At 48.8% G+C, this 13,990-nt stretch overlaps 1 pseudogene; it reads right to left on the reverse strand.

Moving 5' to 3' along the window:
* Positions 1-310: 310 nt before the first annotated feature.
* On the reverse strand, positions 311-2,532 carry LOC105496012 (large ribosomal subunit protein eL8 pseudogene; annotated as a pseudogene).
* Positions 2,533-13,990: the final 11,458 nt, after the last annotated feature.

Raw genomic sequence — 13,990 nt, forward strand, 5'->3', positions numbered from 1 at the left:
ACATAATTCCAGACCCCCAGCACTGCAGAGTCTGAGGAGTAACCTCAGTTACTGATCAAAATCAGTTATTTAAATGTTTAACAACATTTATTGAATAATCAATCCTTTATTCACAGTTTAAAAGTGTAGCTCTGTCATATTTAGGTGACTAGATGTGCTGATTTGTTTCTGGTGTCTGTTCGTTCTATTCCCTTAATCTGTTTATTTATCCTTCTGCTAGTCTCACAATGTTTTACTACAGTAAATTTCTTGAAGGAAAATTTGTATTATTTTAATTATTTTTATGTACAGAAAACTCAACAGTGTACATTTAACTCAGTTTAGTGGCAAGTTCTTTAGCCTTTGCCTTCTTGAGCTTGGCGATACGAACCACAGACTTGGGACCTAGGACATTGCCGCCCCAGTGACAGCAGATCTCATCGTATCTGTCATTGTAATTGGTCCTGATACCTTCCACCAGCTTAGCCAAAGCGCCTTTGCCTTCCGAGTTCACCTGTGTGAAGGCGACAGTGGCGCAGGTCTTCCTGTAGACTAGATGGCCCAGTCTTGCCTTCCCCTTGATGCAGTAAGGGACCCCCATTTTACGACACAGGGCAGGCAAGAAGACAACCAGCTCAATGGGATCCATGTCGTGTGCAATCACCATTGGCTGAGCTTTCTTATTCTCCACCAAGGTGATGATGATGTTAACTCCTGCTTGAAGGACAGATGGTCTCTTAATGGGGACTTCCCCTTTGCCAGCAGTTTTCTTCTGGGCGGGGGCCAACAGCCTCTGCTTCTTCTCTTGCTTTGTCTCTGGTCTGTACTTGTGAGTAGCTGTTTGGCGATCCAGGGCCTGGGTGAACTGGTTAATCGCAGAAGGCACTTTCAGCTGCTTATAGAGGATGGCTCTCTGCCTCTGCAACCTAATATAGCGGGGCCATTTCACAAAGCGGGTGAGGTCTCTTTGGGGCTGGATGTCCTGTCCAATGCCAAAATTCTTAGGCCTTTTCTCAAATGGGGGATTCACCACTTTGTTGGCCTCCTGCTTCTTCATGACAGCAGGGGCCGGAGCCACCTTCTTCCCCTTGGCCTTCTTTCCTTTCGATATCTTGGGCAGTGGGAGGGGAGACTATTACAGTAATTTTATGGTACTTTTTTTTTTTTTTTTTTTTTTTTTTTTTTTTGAGACCGAGTCTCGCTGTGTCGCCCAGGCTGGAGTGCAGTGGCCGGATCTCAGCTCACTGCAAGCTCTGCCTCCCGGGTTTTTACGCCATTCTCCTGCCTCAGCCTCCCGAGTAGCCGGGACTACAGGCGCCCGCCACCTCGCCCGGCTAGTTTTTTGTATTTTTTAGTAGAGACGGGGTTTCACCGTGTTAGCCAGGATGGTCTCAAACTCCTGACCTCGTGATCCGCCCGTCTCGGCCTCCCAAAGTGCTGGGATTACAGGCTTGAGCCACCGCGCCCGGCCTATGGTACTTATTTTATTTGTGTCTGGCAAGACATGGGCCTCTGCTTGTTCTTTCTTTCTTTCTTTCTTTCTTTTCTTTCTTTTTTCCTAAAATTTCTCCAAGGTTTGCATGTATTTAACCCTGCAGATGGTATTTACAATTAACTTCTCAGTTAGTTGTTTATAAGGTTCTTGTGGTGTGTGGATCCTTTAAGTCCAGGAGTTCGAGACCAGCCTGGGCAACAAGGGGAAACCCCATCTCTACTAAAAATACAAAAATTAGCTGGGCATGGTAGCCCTTGTTTGTAGTGCCAGCTAGTTGAGAGGCTGAGGTTGGAGGTTCGTTTGAACCCAGAAGGCAGAGGTTGCAGTAAGCTGAGATCATGTCACTGTTTGTGTGTTTGTGCTTATGTTCACACTGCATTAGATGAAGCGTTATTTTGAGAACTTGGATACAGTACGGTGCTTTGGAACTTGTGGGCGAGTAGAGGGGACGGGATGGGCGCAGCGAGGTTGCAGGGGGCTTCCATTGCTGTGGTTGCGGCAGCAAAGCCTCTCTAATGGGATCCACCTCTTCTCTAAGGCACCTGCCCTCCTTGTTAACCCGCAGTCGCAGACTCCAAGGTCCCGGGATAGGTGGGGTCAGAGAAATGCAGGGCTCTGGCCAGAGGGACCCTCGGCAGCTCCCTGCGGTTCCCGTGAGGCCCAGGCAGCGGTTCTGGCACTCCAGCTAGGGTCGCTCTCGGACTGGAGGGCGCGGAGGATACACGGAGCCGTTTGCCTGGCTCCGCGCTCAGCTGTCTTAGCTCACGGGGCGACCTCGGGGACGCCCAGCGTCCGCCCTCTCCCCCTGCGCCGCGTCTAAGCAGCCAGCCCCAGCGGCCGGAGGGTCGCGTTGGTTGGGGCGTGGGGCAGCTGGAGGGCTGAAGGTCCCCAGCGCCGCCTCCCGGGCGAGGGGCGGAGGCGCGGATCGCCGAAGTCAGCCCGCCCCAGGTTCGGCACCCTGGAGCCCGAGTGCATCCCAGCCCTCGCCGCATCCAGCGCTGGCTGGCGGTCAGTCCCCCAGCCTGTGGCTCCAGGATGCGCTTAACGCTGTCCCCCATACCCCAGAACCCTCCTTAGAAACAGGCGCACCCTGCCACCCATTACCCATCCCGAAAACACACCCCTGCAGGGCCAGCCTCATGTTTACACTGCACACAGTAAACATTAGCCCCCCAATCACTTTTTTAAAATTATGTGCTCTTTAGGGAATAACATTTCAGTTTAAATATTTCGGGAATTGATTTCAGAGCGTGTAATGGGGTAACCTTAGAGCGATAATTTTGATGTATTCAAATCAATGGTAAACATTTCTACAAATGGTGGAAAAGGAGAACCACTTCAATTAAAATCGGGAGCTACAGACAGACACCAACTGTCACCACCATTGCTTAATATTGTTTTAGAGATCCAAACAGATGAAATTTAAAAATGAAATTAAGTGGCATGAACATCTAGTAAAAAAAAAACAAGGCCATCTATTATTCCTATAATTGGAAAACTAGAGACACAAGTTTTAAAAAAAAGTCTGGAGTATGTGAATTTGGGAAGTTTGCTCAACCAACCTGAACATACCCAAGGAGTGTTTGTCTACTCTAGGAACAAGAACCTTATAAATAAATTTCGTAAGAAAGCTACACAAATTTTATTTTAGACAAACCGTAACATGGTAATGAAACAGAACAGTTCACAGTTTAGTTACGTAAACATCTGTTAAACTTAACAAAGTCACTCAATCCATATATGATGAATTAAAACTACTTTAAAAATAAATAAATAAAGGGTGTTGCTTAAGGTTTGAAAGGGGTTTTGAAGGATCTATTTGAACTTTGATTGGGGCAGCCAAGATGATTATTCTAATATCAGCAGAGGACTTTAACCATAATTGATCAGGTGCTACCTTTAGCAGGTTTTGTAATTTTCATTACTCAATAATTCAGTGTCTTCTATGGCAATATAGACTGCAATTAAATTAGATTTTGAAAAATTTGTTATGTCTAGTACCTCAGTTTTATCATCTAATTCTAAATACATTTTCCTTTTTTGGGGAGAAAGAAATGTATTATATAATTCTAAGTCTTTTTCTATAAGATGGATGGGAGCTGATTCAACCAAAAGGAAAACATAAGTCCCTTGTAAGTGAAATAGCTGAAAAGCTACAGGCTGAGATTTATAAGCCAATACAGGAGTATTTGTGACACCCACCATTTGAATTTTTTGTTTACTCCAAGGAATGAATCTTGTAATAAGGTTAGGTGTATTATAGATAATGTGGCTCCAGTGTCAACAAAAGCTTGTGTTCATTCCCCATTTAAAATAATTTTTTTTCCCAAAGTAGAGCCAGGGTCATAAGCACAAATATTTAATTTAAATTTCCTGAGAAAACCAATTTCCTGGTCCTGGTGAGAATCAGGAAATTCCTGAACTATGTCTTTAAGTTTTACCTTTGACCATGATTGAGAAACTAGGGTAAGTTCTCGCCTACCAGACACTGGCTGTTTGAGAAATGGAGCAGAAGGAGGAGGAGGAGGAGGTATATCTGGGCAAGGTACTAAAGGATAAAGAGAAGGAGGAGATAATAAAGGATAATAAAGAATAAAGAGACAGAGGAGCTGAGGGAGGAGAATAAATTTCAGCAGTCTTTAATTCAGAATTTTTTAAGACAACTTTTTATTCTCTTGTAAAGAAATAACTTTATTATAACCTCTTTAGAAGCATCCAAGTATCATTGAAAATAACTCTCCCAATTATTTTATCTTATAGCTGGCTTTTTCTAGTTGCGCACACAATTAAATTAGTTTAGGCATTTCAAAGCTACTACATTTTGTCCGTTGCAACTTAGGATTTTCTTAGGTCAAGTAAGACCATTTTTCCAAATATTAACAGGAGGTGGTGCCATAAGTATTGTACATAAATCCAGCTGGAGTTTCTAAAGATGGATTCTTTCTTAAAGAGGACTCAGTTTTAGATGGAAGATGGACCATAATTTGGATTTTCTTTTTAAGTGACCAAAGACTCAAAGAGAAAGATGGTTTTTTTTTAATTTTTTAATTTTTTAAATTTTATTTATATATTTATTTTGAGATGAAGTCTCTCTCTGTCACCCAGGCTGGAGTACAGTTGCACTATCTCAGCTCACTGCGATCTCTGCATCCCAGGTTGAAACGATTCTCCTCCCTCAGCCTCCCAAGTAGCTGGGATTACAGGTGCCTACCACCATACCTGGCTAATTTTTGTATTTTTAGCAGAGACAGGGTTTCACCATGATGGCCAGGCTGGTCTCGAACTCCGCATGTTGGGCTCCACCCACCTTGGCTCCCAAAGTGCTGGGATTACAGGTGTGAGCCACCGTGCCCAGCTGGAAAAGATGTTTTGGATCTAGTATTCTGCTTAACAGGGATTACTCCTCGAGGTGTCACCCATGAGTCACTTCTACCCTCTTATGTGTTTCAGTGAAACCCAGACATTTCTGGGGGCTTAGGGCCCTGGGATACCAACCCTTCATGTGTGCCCAACAGGTTAATCAGATTTCCCCACATGTTCTTCCTTGGGGTTTCCCTGTAGGGACCTTACACAGCAGAAGCTGTGATCTGTGACACTCCTGTGTGGCCTCAGTTACCTAAGGTGCCTTTCAGGTGGGAGGAACAGTGGCTGTTATTTAGGACTGTCTCAGGTCAAGTATATCACATCCTCAGACAAAGCCTTTTATGAATTTTTGGTCACTCGAAAAGAAAATCTAAATGTCAATTTTAACCAAGCTCCAAAACCTGGCCAGTTTAAAACCTCACATTTAGCTTAAGCCACAAGCATTCACTTTCTCTTTTTAAAAAGAAACTGCTTTCTATTTAACCAATTTTTTTTTGAGACAGAATCTCACTCTGTCACCCAGACTGGAGTGCAGTGGTGCAATGTCAGCTCACTGCAATCTCCACCTACTGGGTTCAAGCAATTCTCTTACCTCAGCCTCCCAAGTAGCAGGGACCACAGACATGCATCACCACGCTCAGCTAATGTTTTGTATTTTTAGTGGAGATTGGGTTTCACCATGTTGGCCAAGCTGGTCTTGAACTCCTGGCCACAAGTGATCCAACCGCCTCAGCCTCCCAAAGTGCTGGGATTACAGGTGTGAGCCACTGCACCCAGCCCCAAAGTTTGAATGAGAGAAAAGTTGCAAACTTTAGCAAGCGAAACAGGCAAAATCTTAACCTCAGGGGGGAAAGTAAAACTACAAACTTGCAGAAGTTTGTAACAGAATCTCTGGAGAAATAACAATAAAGTGACTACCTCAAAGCCAAAAGTTGAGCTTCAATTCTAGCTCTACTGAGTGTGGAACTGGGTTGCTTGAATGAAGTCTGAATCTCAGCCAGAACCAGGAAGATATGAAACCTGAGAGAAGTCTTACCAGAGACCCCCGCCAGCTCTGATGAGGTCAGACGAGTAAAAACCGCTCATGCTGGTACCAAACCTTCGAGTGCCAGCAAAGCAACGAGGATTGCAGGAGGCTTGCTTCAGGTCCTATCTGCAGTTGCCAAAATGTCAACTTAAAATAATCAAAAGGATCAGAGTCTAATTTAAAGAGAGTGTATTCAAATACAAAGTTTGAGGATGGCCCACTCAGAAACATCAACTGCGAAGAGATGGAGGCAGTGTTCTGAAGTAGAGAAATTAGGGTTTCATTTATAGATGCAGAGACAGAGATGTTTTTAGCAGGATTACAACATTTTTCATATGAAGTTGGCACATACTTCCAGCAATTTGATTGATGATAGGCATTGCATCCTTTTTGGAAAGGGTACATTTAGCATTTTTAATATAATGGTTGTAACAGTCATGGGTTTTCTGTCATCTGGTTTAGGCAAAGCAGGACAACAAAGGGGAAGTTAATCTATAACAAGAGTCGTTAATTAAGAAGGCAGGAGGCTTTTGTCCCTGATATAATTTAATTCTCTCTAGTCATTGTACAGAACAAAAAAATAAGAAAGCATGTTAATCTATAATCTGAGAAACAGAAGTTGGAACCATATGTGACTAAGATCACATTCACATTTCTCTCAAGGTTTAAAGTGGGTTTTTTTGGGTTCCAACAACTTTTAAATTATATTTATTTTCACACAAGAAAGCAGGAGGGATGGGACCGGAAACTGGCTTTCAGTGCTATTTCATTTTTAAAGAATGTGCTTGCATCAAGTAGATCACAAATGAAAACCACAACAAACCCAGAAACTCCCTTGTTCTGACAGGAGCTCTCACGCATCAATCTCATCATGTGGTGACTCGCCCCTGTCCCCTGCTGGGGACACAGAGTCCTTGGCGGGGACACATGGGCAGGAGCAGCTGCTCTTTACACTGGTGTGAAATCGTAGGCTTCTGGTCCTCCGGGAGAAACTGTTAAGTTTTTCCTACCAGAACTAGGATTCTAGGAGGCTTTTAGATGGTTAGGAAGAGGCTGAGACTCCTGGTGGGGACTCCTGCTGGGGAGTTTCTGGACCGCAGCCCTCTTGGTGTGAAAAGAGCAGAGGACAGGGCCAGGCTAGAGGGTCTGCACTCTGGGGCTGGAATTGGGACCCAGCTCTGGGCCTCCACTCTCAGTGTCAAATGTAGGGGCAGCCCCAAGCGTTGGAAGTCGCCCTGCACCCTGGCAGCCGCCTCTTGGTCTCTGTTTCCCATGCCGTGCTCTCTGCCCCACCCTCCTAGGAAGGCCCAGAAGCTTCCAGTCAGGCCTGCAGCAAAGTCTGCTCCTGTCCCTCCAGTGAAACGCTGCCCCAGACGTCACTCGCCCACTCAGGCTGTGCTATGGGGACAGCTGCCACACTCTGGGGTCCCCTGGTCTCCCAAGGAGTCCCCGCCCTCACAGAGTGTTGGTCAGCTCTTCTAGCTTTGAGGAATTGCAGTATACCTAAGGAAATGGGTAGGCCAGAGTTGCAGCCAGGTGTCCGGGCTCAGGGTTCTGAATGGACAGTGAGGCCTCGAGGACCAGGTAGTTCTTTCAGACTCAGGCTGGCTTGGGGGACCCAGACAGAGCAAACAACCAGGCCTGCAGGGGCCAGGGACTTGGTGCAGGCAAAGCCTAGGAAGGAACAGCTCATAAGACCCCCAGGCAGTTCTTGGGGAAACCCAGAGGACTCCGTCCCTCCCCGTCGCTGCCTAATCATAGCTCTGAACACCCCTCATCTTCTTCACTGCTCTTAACTTTTTCTGTGCCAGGAACCCCTTTAGAGTCCTGTGCAGCATATGGAGTCCTTTTCAGAGGTGCTCTTATTTTACTGTATTTTAACATCTTTTTATTGAGACAAGATCTTGTTCCGTCACCCAGGCTGAGTGCAGTGGCATGATCACAATTCACTGTAGCCTCAACCTCTCGGCTACACCCAGACAATTTTCTGTAGAGATGGGGTCTCACTATGTTGCCCAGGTTGGTCTCAAACTCCTGCCCTCAAGTGATCTTCTCACCTCAGCCTCTGAAAGTGCTGGAATTGCAGGCGTGAGCCACTGTACCCAATCCCAGGAGTGCTTTTTTTTTTTTTTTAACTAGAGTCTTGCTCTGTTGCCCAGGCTGGGGTGCAATGGCACAATCTCAGCTCACTGCAACCTCTGCCTCCCAGGTTCCAGCGATTCTCCTGCCTCAGCCTCCCCGGTAGCTGGGATTATAGGCATGCGCTACCATGCCTGGCTAATTTTTGTATTTTTAGTAGAGACAGGGTTTTGCCATGTTGGCTAGGCTGGTTTTGCACTCCTGACCTTAGGTGATCTGCCCACCTTGTCCTCCCAAGTTGCTGAGATTACAAGACTGAGCCACTGGGCTGGGCCTAGGAGTGCTTTTAATGTGTAAAACAAAATACATAGGATTGCAAAGTAAGCCAGTGACATTAAACTGTTGTTACCAAAATATTAAACAATAAACTTGTAATCAAGTAAACTATGTGCTTCTTCATTTAATGAACCAACCACAGAATCTGGTGGCAGGTCTATGCAGGACTGTGATTTTGAGGTAGTGATGAACAAAACCAATATGGCAAGTTATCTGCAACAACTCTGCTGTCATATAGAAGAAGTGATGATTCCCATTGGTCACAAAGTCCCAGGAAGACTACTGCAGAGGTTTTGCCCTTGTTCGTAATGGAGGGAAAACCTACATTTCAGCTAGAGGTTACTGCCCTGAATTCTACCCACAGACACCAGGCCTCCTGGCCCCTCCTACCTCATAGCTTCAGCTCCTGTGCCTGTCTGCCCTGGGCACCAGGTGCCTGGATCCTTCATCACCACTGCTTCTCCACACTCTTCAGAGGTTTAGGTCCTGGCAGAGGCCTGAATCCAGCTTGGGCCCCCAGGCTGCAGGTCATAGAAGAGGGGAGAGTTTGCTCCCTGGCCCAGTCAGAAAATAACAGCAACATCCAGAGCAGAGATGAAGCTGGGAGCCAGGGGAGCTGGAGCAAATGAGGTAGGGGAGAGGGAAACACATTAGATCCATGTAGGTATGTGGCTGAAGGCTGGCTGTGACTTTGTGTTACACAGCATTTAAAAAAATCCCAGTGTTTAGGCTATACCACAGGCCAACTAAATCGGAGTCTCTGGGGGTAGGCTATCATTAATAATCCAGGTGGCATAACATTTTAAATTCCCAGGTAATCATCCTGGGGATGTGCTGTACAAACATGGAAGCCCCACGGGCACCAAGATGTTGCCTCTCCTGCTTCAGCAGCCCCTGTAAGATTGGAGCCTGGATTCTGGGTGAGGCATAAGCTGAGTACTCTGCATGCCTTCTTATGAGGCCACTCGGAAGCCCTGAGAGGCAGGTGTTAGTATCTCCATTCTATGGGTGAGGAAACTGAATCTCAGAGCTGTGTGGTTCCTTGTCACTTCCCAGTTCCCTGTAGCAAATATTGGTAAGGCTGGGATGCCCGCCAAGGTTGACCTGATCGTGTTGGGCCTGATGGGAGATGGAATTTACACTGTTTTTACAGCTTGGGGAGTTTGCCTGCAATGCTGACATGTCTACAGTCACAAATTCGAATGCAGGATTTTCTTTATTTTCTTTCTTTCTTTCTTTCTTTCTTTCTTTCTTTCTTTCTTTCTTTCTTTCTTTCTTTCTTTCTTCTTTCTTTCTTTCTTCCTTTCTTTCCTTTCCTTTCTTTCCTTTCCTTTCTTTCCTTTCTTCCTTTCTTTCTTTTTCTTTCTCACTCTGTCACCCAGGCTGGAGTGCAGTGACTTGATCTTGGCTCACTGCAACCTCTGCCCAAGTTCAAGTGATTATCTGGCCTCGGCCTCCCAAGTAGCTGGGACTAGAGGTGCCCACTACCACACCCGGCTGATTTTTATATTTTTAGTAGAGACAGGGTTTTTCCATGTTGGTCAGGCTGGTCTCGAATTCCTGACCTCAGGCAATCCACTCGCCTCAGCCTCCCAAAGTGCTGGGATTACAGGTGTGAACCACCGCATCTGGCCCGAAGGCAGGGTTTTCATTCAGACTCTTGCAGTGCCACTCATGCACTGCTGAAATCAGCGAGGGGTTGCAGGGCAGTCACAGAACAGACCCAGAGACACATCTCTATGCCAGAATAGGTCTTCACTAAGAACATCTCTGATGTTTCCTGTAGATTTCCATCCTGCTTCATTTGTCTTTTACACCTCTCCTCTCTGCAAGGTCAGAAACTGCCCTGGGCTGTCATAAATCAAAGTGGGTGACTCTCTCCCTCAGACAAATGCCCCACTTTGTAGGGAATGACTCAGACACTTGATTGTGATCAGCTATAATATTTTGAGGAAGAAAAGTGCTGTTCCAACAAGTTACCAAAAGGACAGAAAGGTATATAATCCATGGGTCTCTGTTCTTCTCTCTGTGTACCCCAATTAGAGTGCTCCGTGTGCAAACAAGGAAATGTCAAAGGTGCTAAGGAATTTCTTTTTAAAAATCCTATAGCAAGCTCTGGATTTCTGCTGCGTGTTCCCAAAGCATGTGAAATACAGGACCACCCACTGGCTGGGGTTTTTTTACATCCACATGGCTCTCTCGGGAGTAGTAAATTTTCACATAAAAGTTTGTTCTTTTAGCTTTCCTCATGTTTTCCTCAGCCATTCTGTTTCCCAATTCCTGTCTCTCATCTGATCCTCTCAAAAGAAGCCTCCAGCAAAGGGAGGAACAGGCCACTCTGGGGCATGGCTGTGTCATCATTCTACACAGCCGTGCCCCATGGTAGAATGATGTCCACTCTACATCAGGCTTGCCTGAGGTGGCCATGGTGTCTTAGGCAAACCGGAGTGTGGCTCAGTGCTGTAGGAGTTTAATGAATGCATGGCACTCAGATGGGTGTGACGTTGGAGCTCCCCAGACCAGACTCGCTGAGACGATACACGCAAACTTGGCAGGCCGGGCACTGGGGACAGCCCTGAGCATCCAGGGTCAGCACCCCAGGCCAGGAGATGTGGGTGCCATCAGCAAGAAATCAGGTGGTACCACAGGTGCTCCAGTCAGGACAGGAAATGACCTCACCATGCTTTGCAGACTCTATCCATCATCAGCCCTCCTTGGAGCCGCAGCTCCGTCCCCGTCGGCTTCCTTTGGCCAGGATAGGCTGCACAGGGGAGAACGCAGTGGGAGCACTCCTGAGCGGGAGTGAGGGGAGGGAGGAGCCATGGAGAGCAGGGTGGGCCACGGGGGAGACTGACAAGACCTCGGAATGTTAGCAGGGCCACCGGGTCATTTGGCTGGCTCCCAGCGGGCAGGCCCACACTTAGGCGGCGGGGGTGATGTCCCCAGGCCAGCGGCAGGTAAAAGGGCAGAGCTGCACCTGGGGTTCTATGGTTTAAGGCGGCAGAAAACTGAGTTTCTGCGTTTCTTTTTTTTGAGACAGAGTCTCGCTCTGTCATCCAGGCTGGAGTGCCGTGGCGCGATCTCAGCTCACTGCAAGCTCTGCCTCCCAGGTTCATGCCATTCTCCTGCCTCAGCCTCCCGAGTAGCTGGGACTACAGGTGCCCGCCACCATACCCGGCTAATTTTTTGTATTTTTAGTAGAGACGGGGTTTCACCATGTGAGCCAGGATGGTCTTGATCTCCTGATCTCGTGATCTGCCCACCTCGGCCTCCCAAAGTGCTGGGATTACAGGCATGAGCCACCGCGCCCAGCCGAGTTTCTGTGTTTCTAACTCCTCCCCTCAAGCCATAGGGAAGAAGGTCCCATCCTGAAAGGGTTTGCCAGCTTCCAGAGGAGGGAGGGAGGCCCCAGGTGAGCTGCTGGCCAGATGCCTACAGGACTGTGCTTGCTAAGACATTTAATATTCCCCTGGCAACAGCTCCTGGGTGTTTCCTGGTAGTCTCTGAATAACCAGATAGCCTCTTCCAGTCCCGGGATAAGGAAACCGATCCCCAGAAGTGGACAGGATGGGCATGGCATGGGAGGGGCATAGCAGTATTGCTTGCTGGGCTGGGCTGGGCTGGAGGGCAGGGAGCCCTGTCTCCTCTCCGGACAGCCGGTACTGTGGCCAGAAATACAGAAACGCAGGGGCCAGGAGCCTCCAGGGCTCCTAGCTTTTCTTTCAGCTCTTCTTGCAAGGGCTTTCAGAAAATATGTACGGGAGACAGGAATAATGGGGCCCATAGGCCCATAAGTAAAGTCAGTATCCATCAGGGGTTGTGGGCAGTGGCCAGGACGGCTGGTTCATTCCAGTCCCCCAGAGCGTGGTTATGCGTCTGCTGAGGGCCTGCTGCTGAGTCGTTTCTAAATAGCACACTTCCTGTTCCTGCTGCCCCGGCCTGGCCCTCGACCCTCTGTGCAGCCCCAGGGCAGCTCTCGGGCCTCCTGCTCTTGTGGCCCTGCTACTCCCCTGAGGATGAGGGGCTAGAAAGCTTTTCCCACCTCCAACCATGCCAGTGAGGTGTGAAGAGCAGGCAGCAGTCAGTGCGGAGCTGTGGGCCGGGGTTAAGTGTACTACTGCGCACGCTCTCAGTCCTCTGCGTCTCCCTGGAGCGATGAGGGGCAGAGCAGAGGTGATGGGCCATAGACTCCTAGGCCAGGCTGAGCAGAAGGGTGGCTTAGGCTGATCCAGAGGCTGGCCAGGGAGCGAGCCACCAAATGCTGCCCACCCAAGAGCCCCTGTGGGTTACATGGGAGGGCTAACCTGCAGGCCATGGGTTGGGGACACACCATCTACTGGCTACGGCGGCGGGTGGGGGTGGGTGGAAGGAAGGACATCACGTCTGTAGTGACAGCTGTTGTGTGCTCCATCACCCTTGCCCTGCTCTGCTCTCTGTTGCAGGAACCACATCTCCCCAGTTTCCTTCCCAGGTTTGTGGGTAGGCCTGACCATGGCGGGGCTCCTGCGGAAGATGGGAGGCCAGAGTTGGCGGTGAGGGCCCCACACCCCTGCTCTGCTCACCACGCACCTCTCCAACAGCCAGCCGTGCCTCCTTGTGAGCGCCCTGCCTTGGTGGCACCCAGCTGGAGAGCCCCAGCCCCTGGAATCACAGCAGCCCCTTCCTCCTGTGGTCCTTCCAGCCTCGGCCACAGCAGTGCGCTCCACTGGCGCTCATCTCTGGGGTGCCTCAGTGTCCCCTCAGATCGGCTCTTCCACCACCTGTTACCAACCCCTGAAGTCCTCCCAAGCGTCTATACCAGCACCTCTCCCATTTAATGTGAGGTCATCCTCGTGCATCCACACCTGATCACAGGTCTGGGAAGTCTGCGCTTCTTTTTTTTTTTTTTTTTTTTTTGAGACGGAGTCTCGCTCTGCCGCCCAGGCTGGAGTGCAATGGCCGGATCTCAGCTCACTGCAAGCTCCGCCTCCTGGGTTCACGCCATTCTCCTGCCTCAGCCTCCCAAGTAGCTGGGACTACAGGCACCTGCCACCATACCCGGCTAGTTTTTTGTATTTTTTAGTAGAGACGGGGTTTCACCGTGTTAGCCAGGATGGTCTCGATCTCCTGACCTCGTGATCCGCCCGTCTCAGCCTCCGAAAGTGCTGGGATTACAGGCTTGAGCCACCGCGCCCGGCCAAGTCTGCGCTTCTAACAAGCTGCAGGAGGGGTGCACATCAGCAGCCAGTCCTCCAGCCACACTTTGAGAAGCAAGGACCAGGGAGATTCTGGGTTTCCTGATACTATGTGTCAGGTGCTCTGCTAGGCAATGGGTCTCAAAGATGAACAAAACCAACCTGTCTGCATTCCAAGGAGGGAGACAGACACGGTCAGACCACAATCACTGCAAATGACACTATCACCATCCGTGGATGCTCTGAGGGATGGACAGGAGGAGGTGAACAGCTGGGCCCTTGGCAGTCTTGGGGAGGTGGTATTTGAGCTGAGACCCAGAGTAGGGGACAGGGGAAGGTTTCAGGAGCAGTGTGTGAGCAGAGGCTGGGTGACCAGAGGAGCTGTGTGCCTTCAGTGATCTGAGAGGAGGCCAACCTGGTCTCCAGGCACGGAGCTAGGCAGGTTCAGTGGCTCCTCCTCTCTCAGCAAGAGAAGATTCACCTGAACTCAGCTTCCCAAGGGATCAGGCCTCCTCCTCCTGCAAGGCCTCATCCAGC

This window comes from Macaca nemestrina, chromosome 9, assembly GCF_043159975.1.
Source record: "Macaca nemestrina isolate mMacNem1 chromosome 9, mMacNem.hap1, whole genome shotgun sequence".
Classification (NCBI taxonomy): Eukaryota; Metazoa; Chordata; class Mammalia; order Primates; family Cercopithecidae; genus Macaca; species Macaca nemestrina.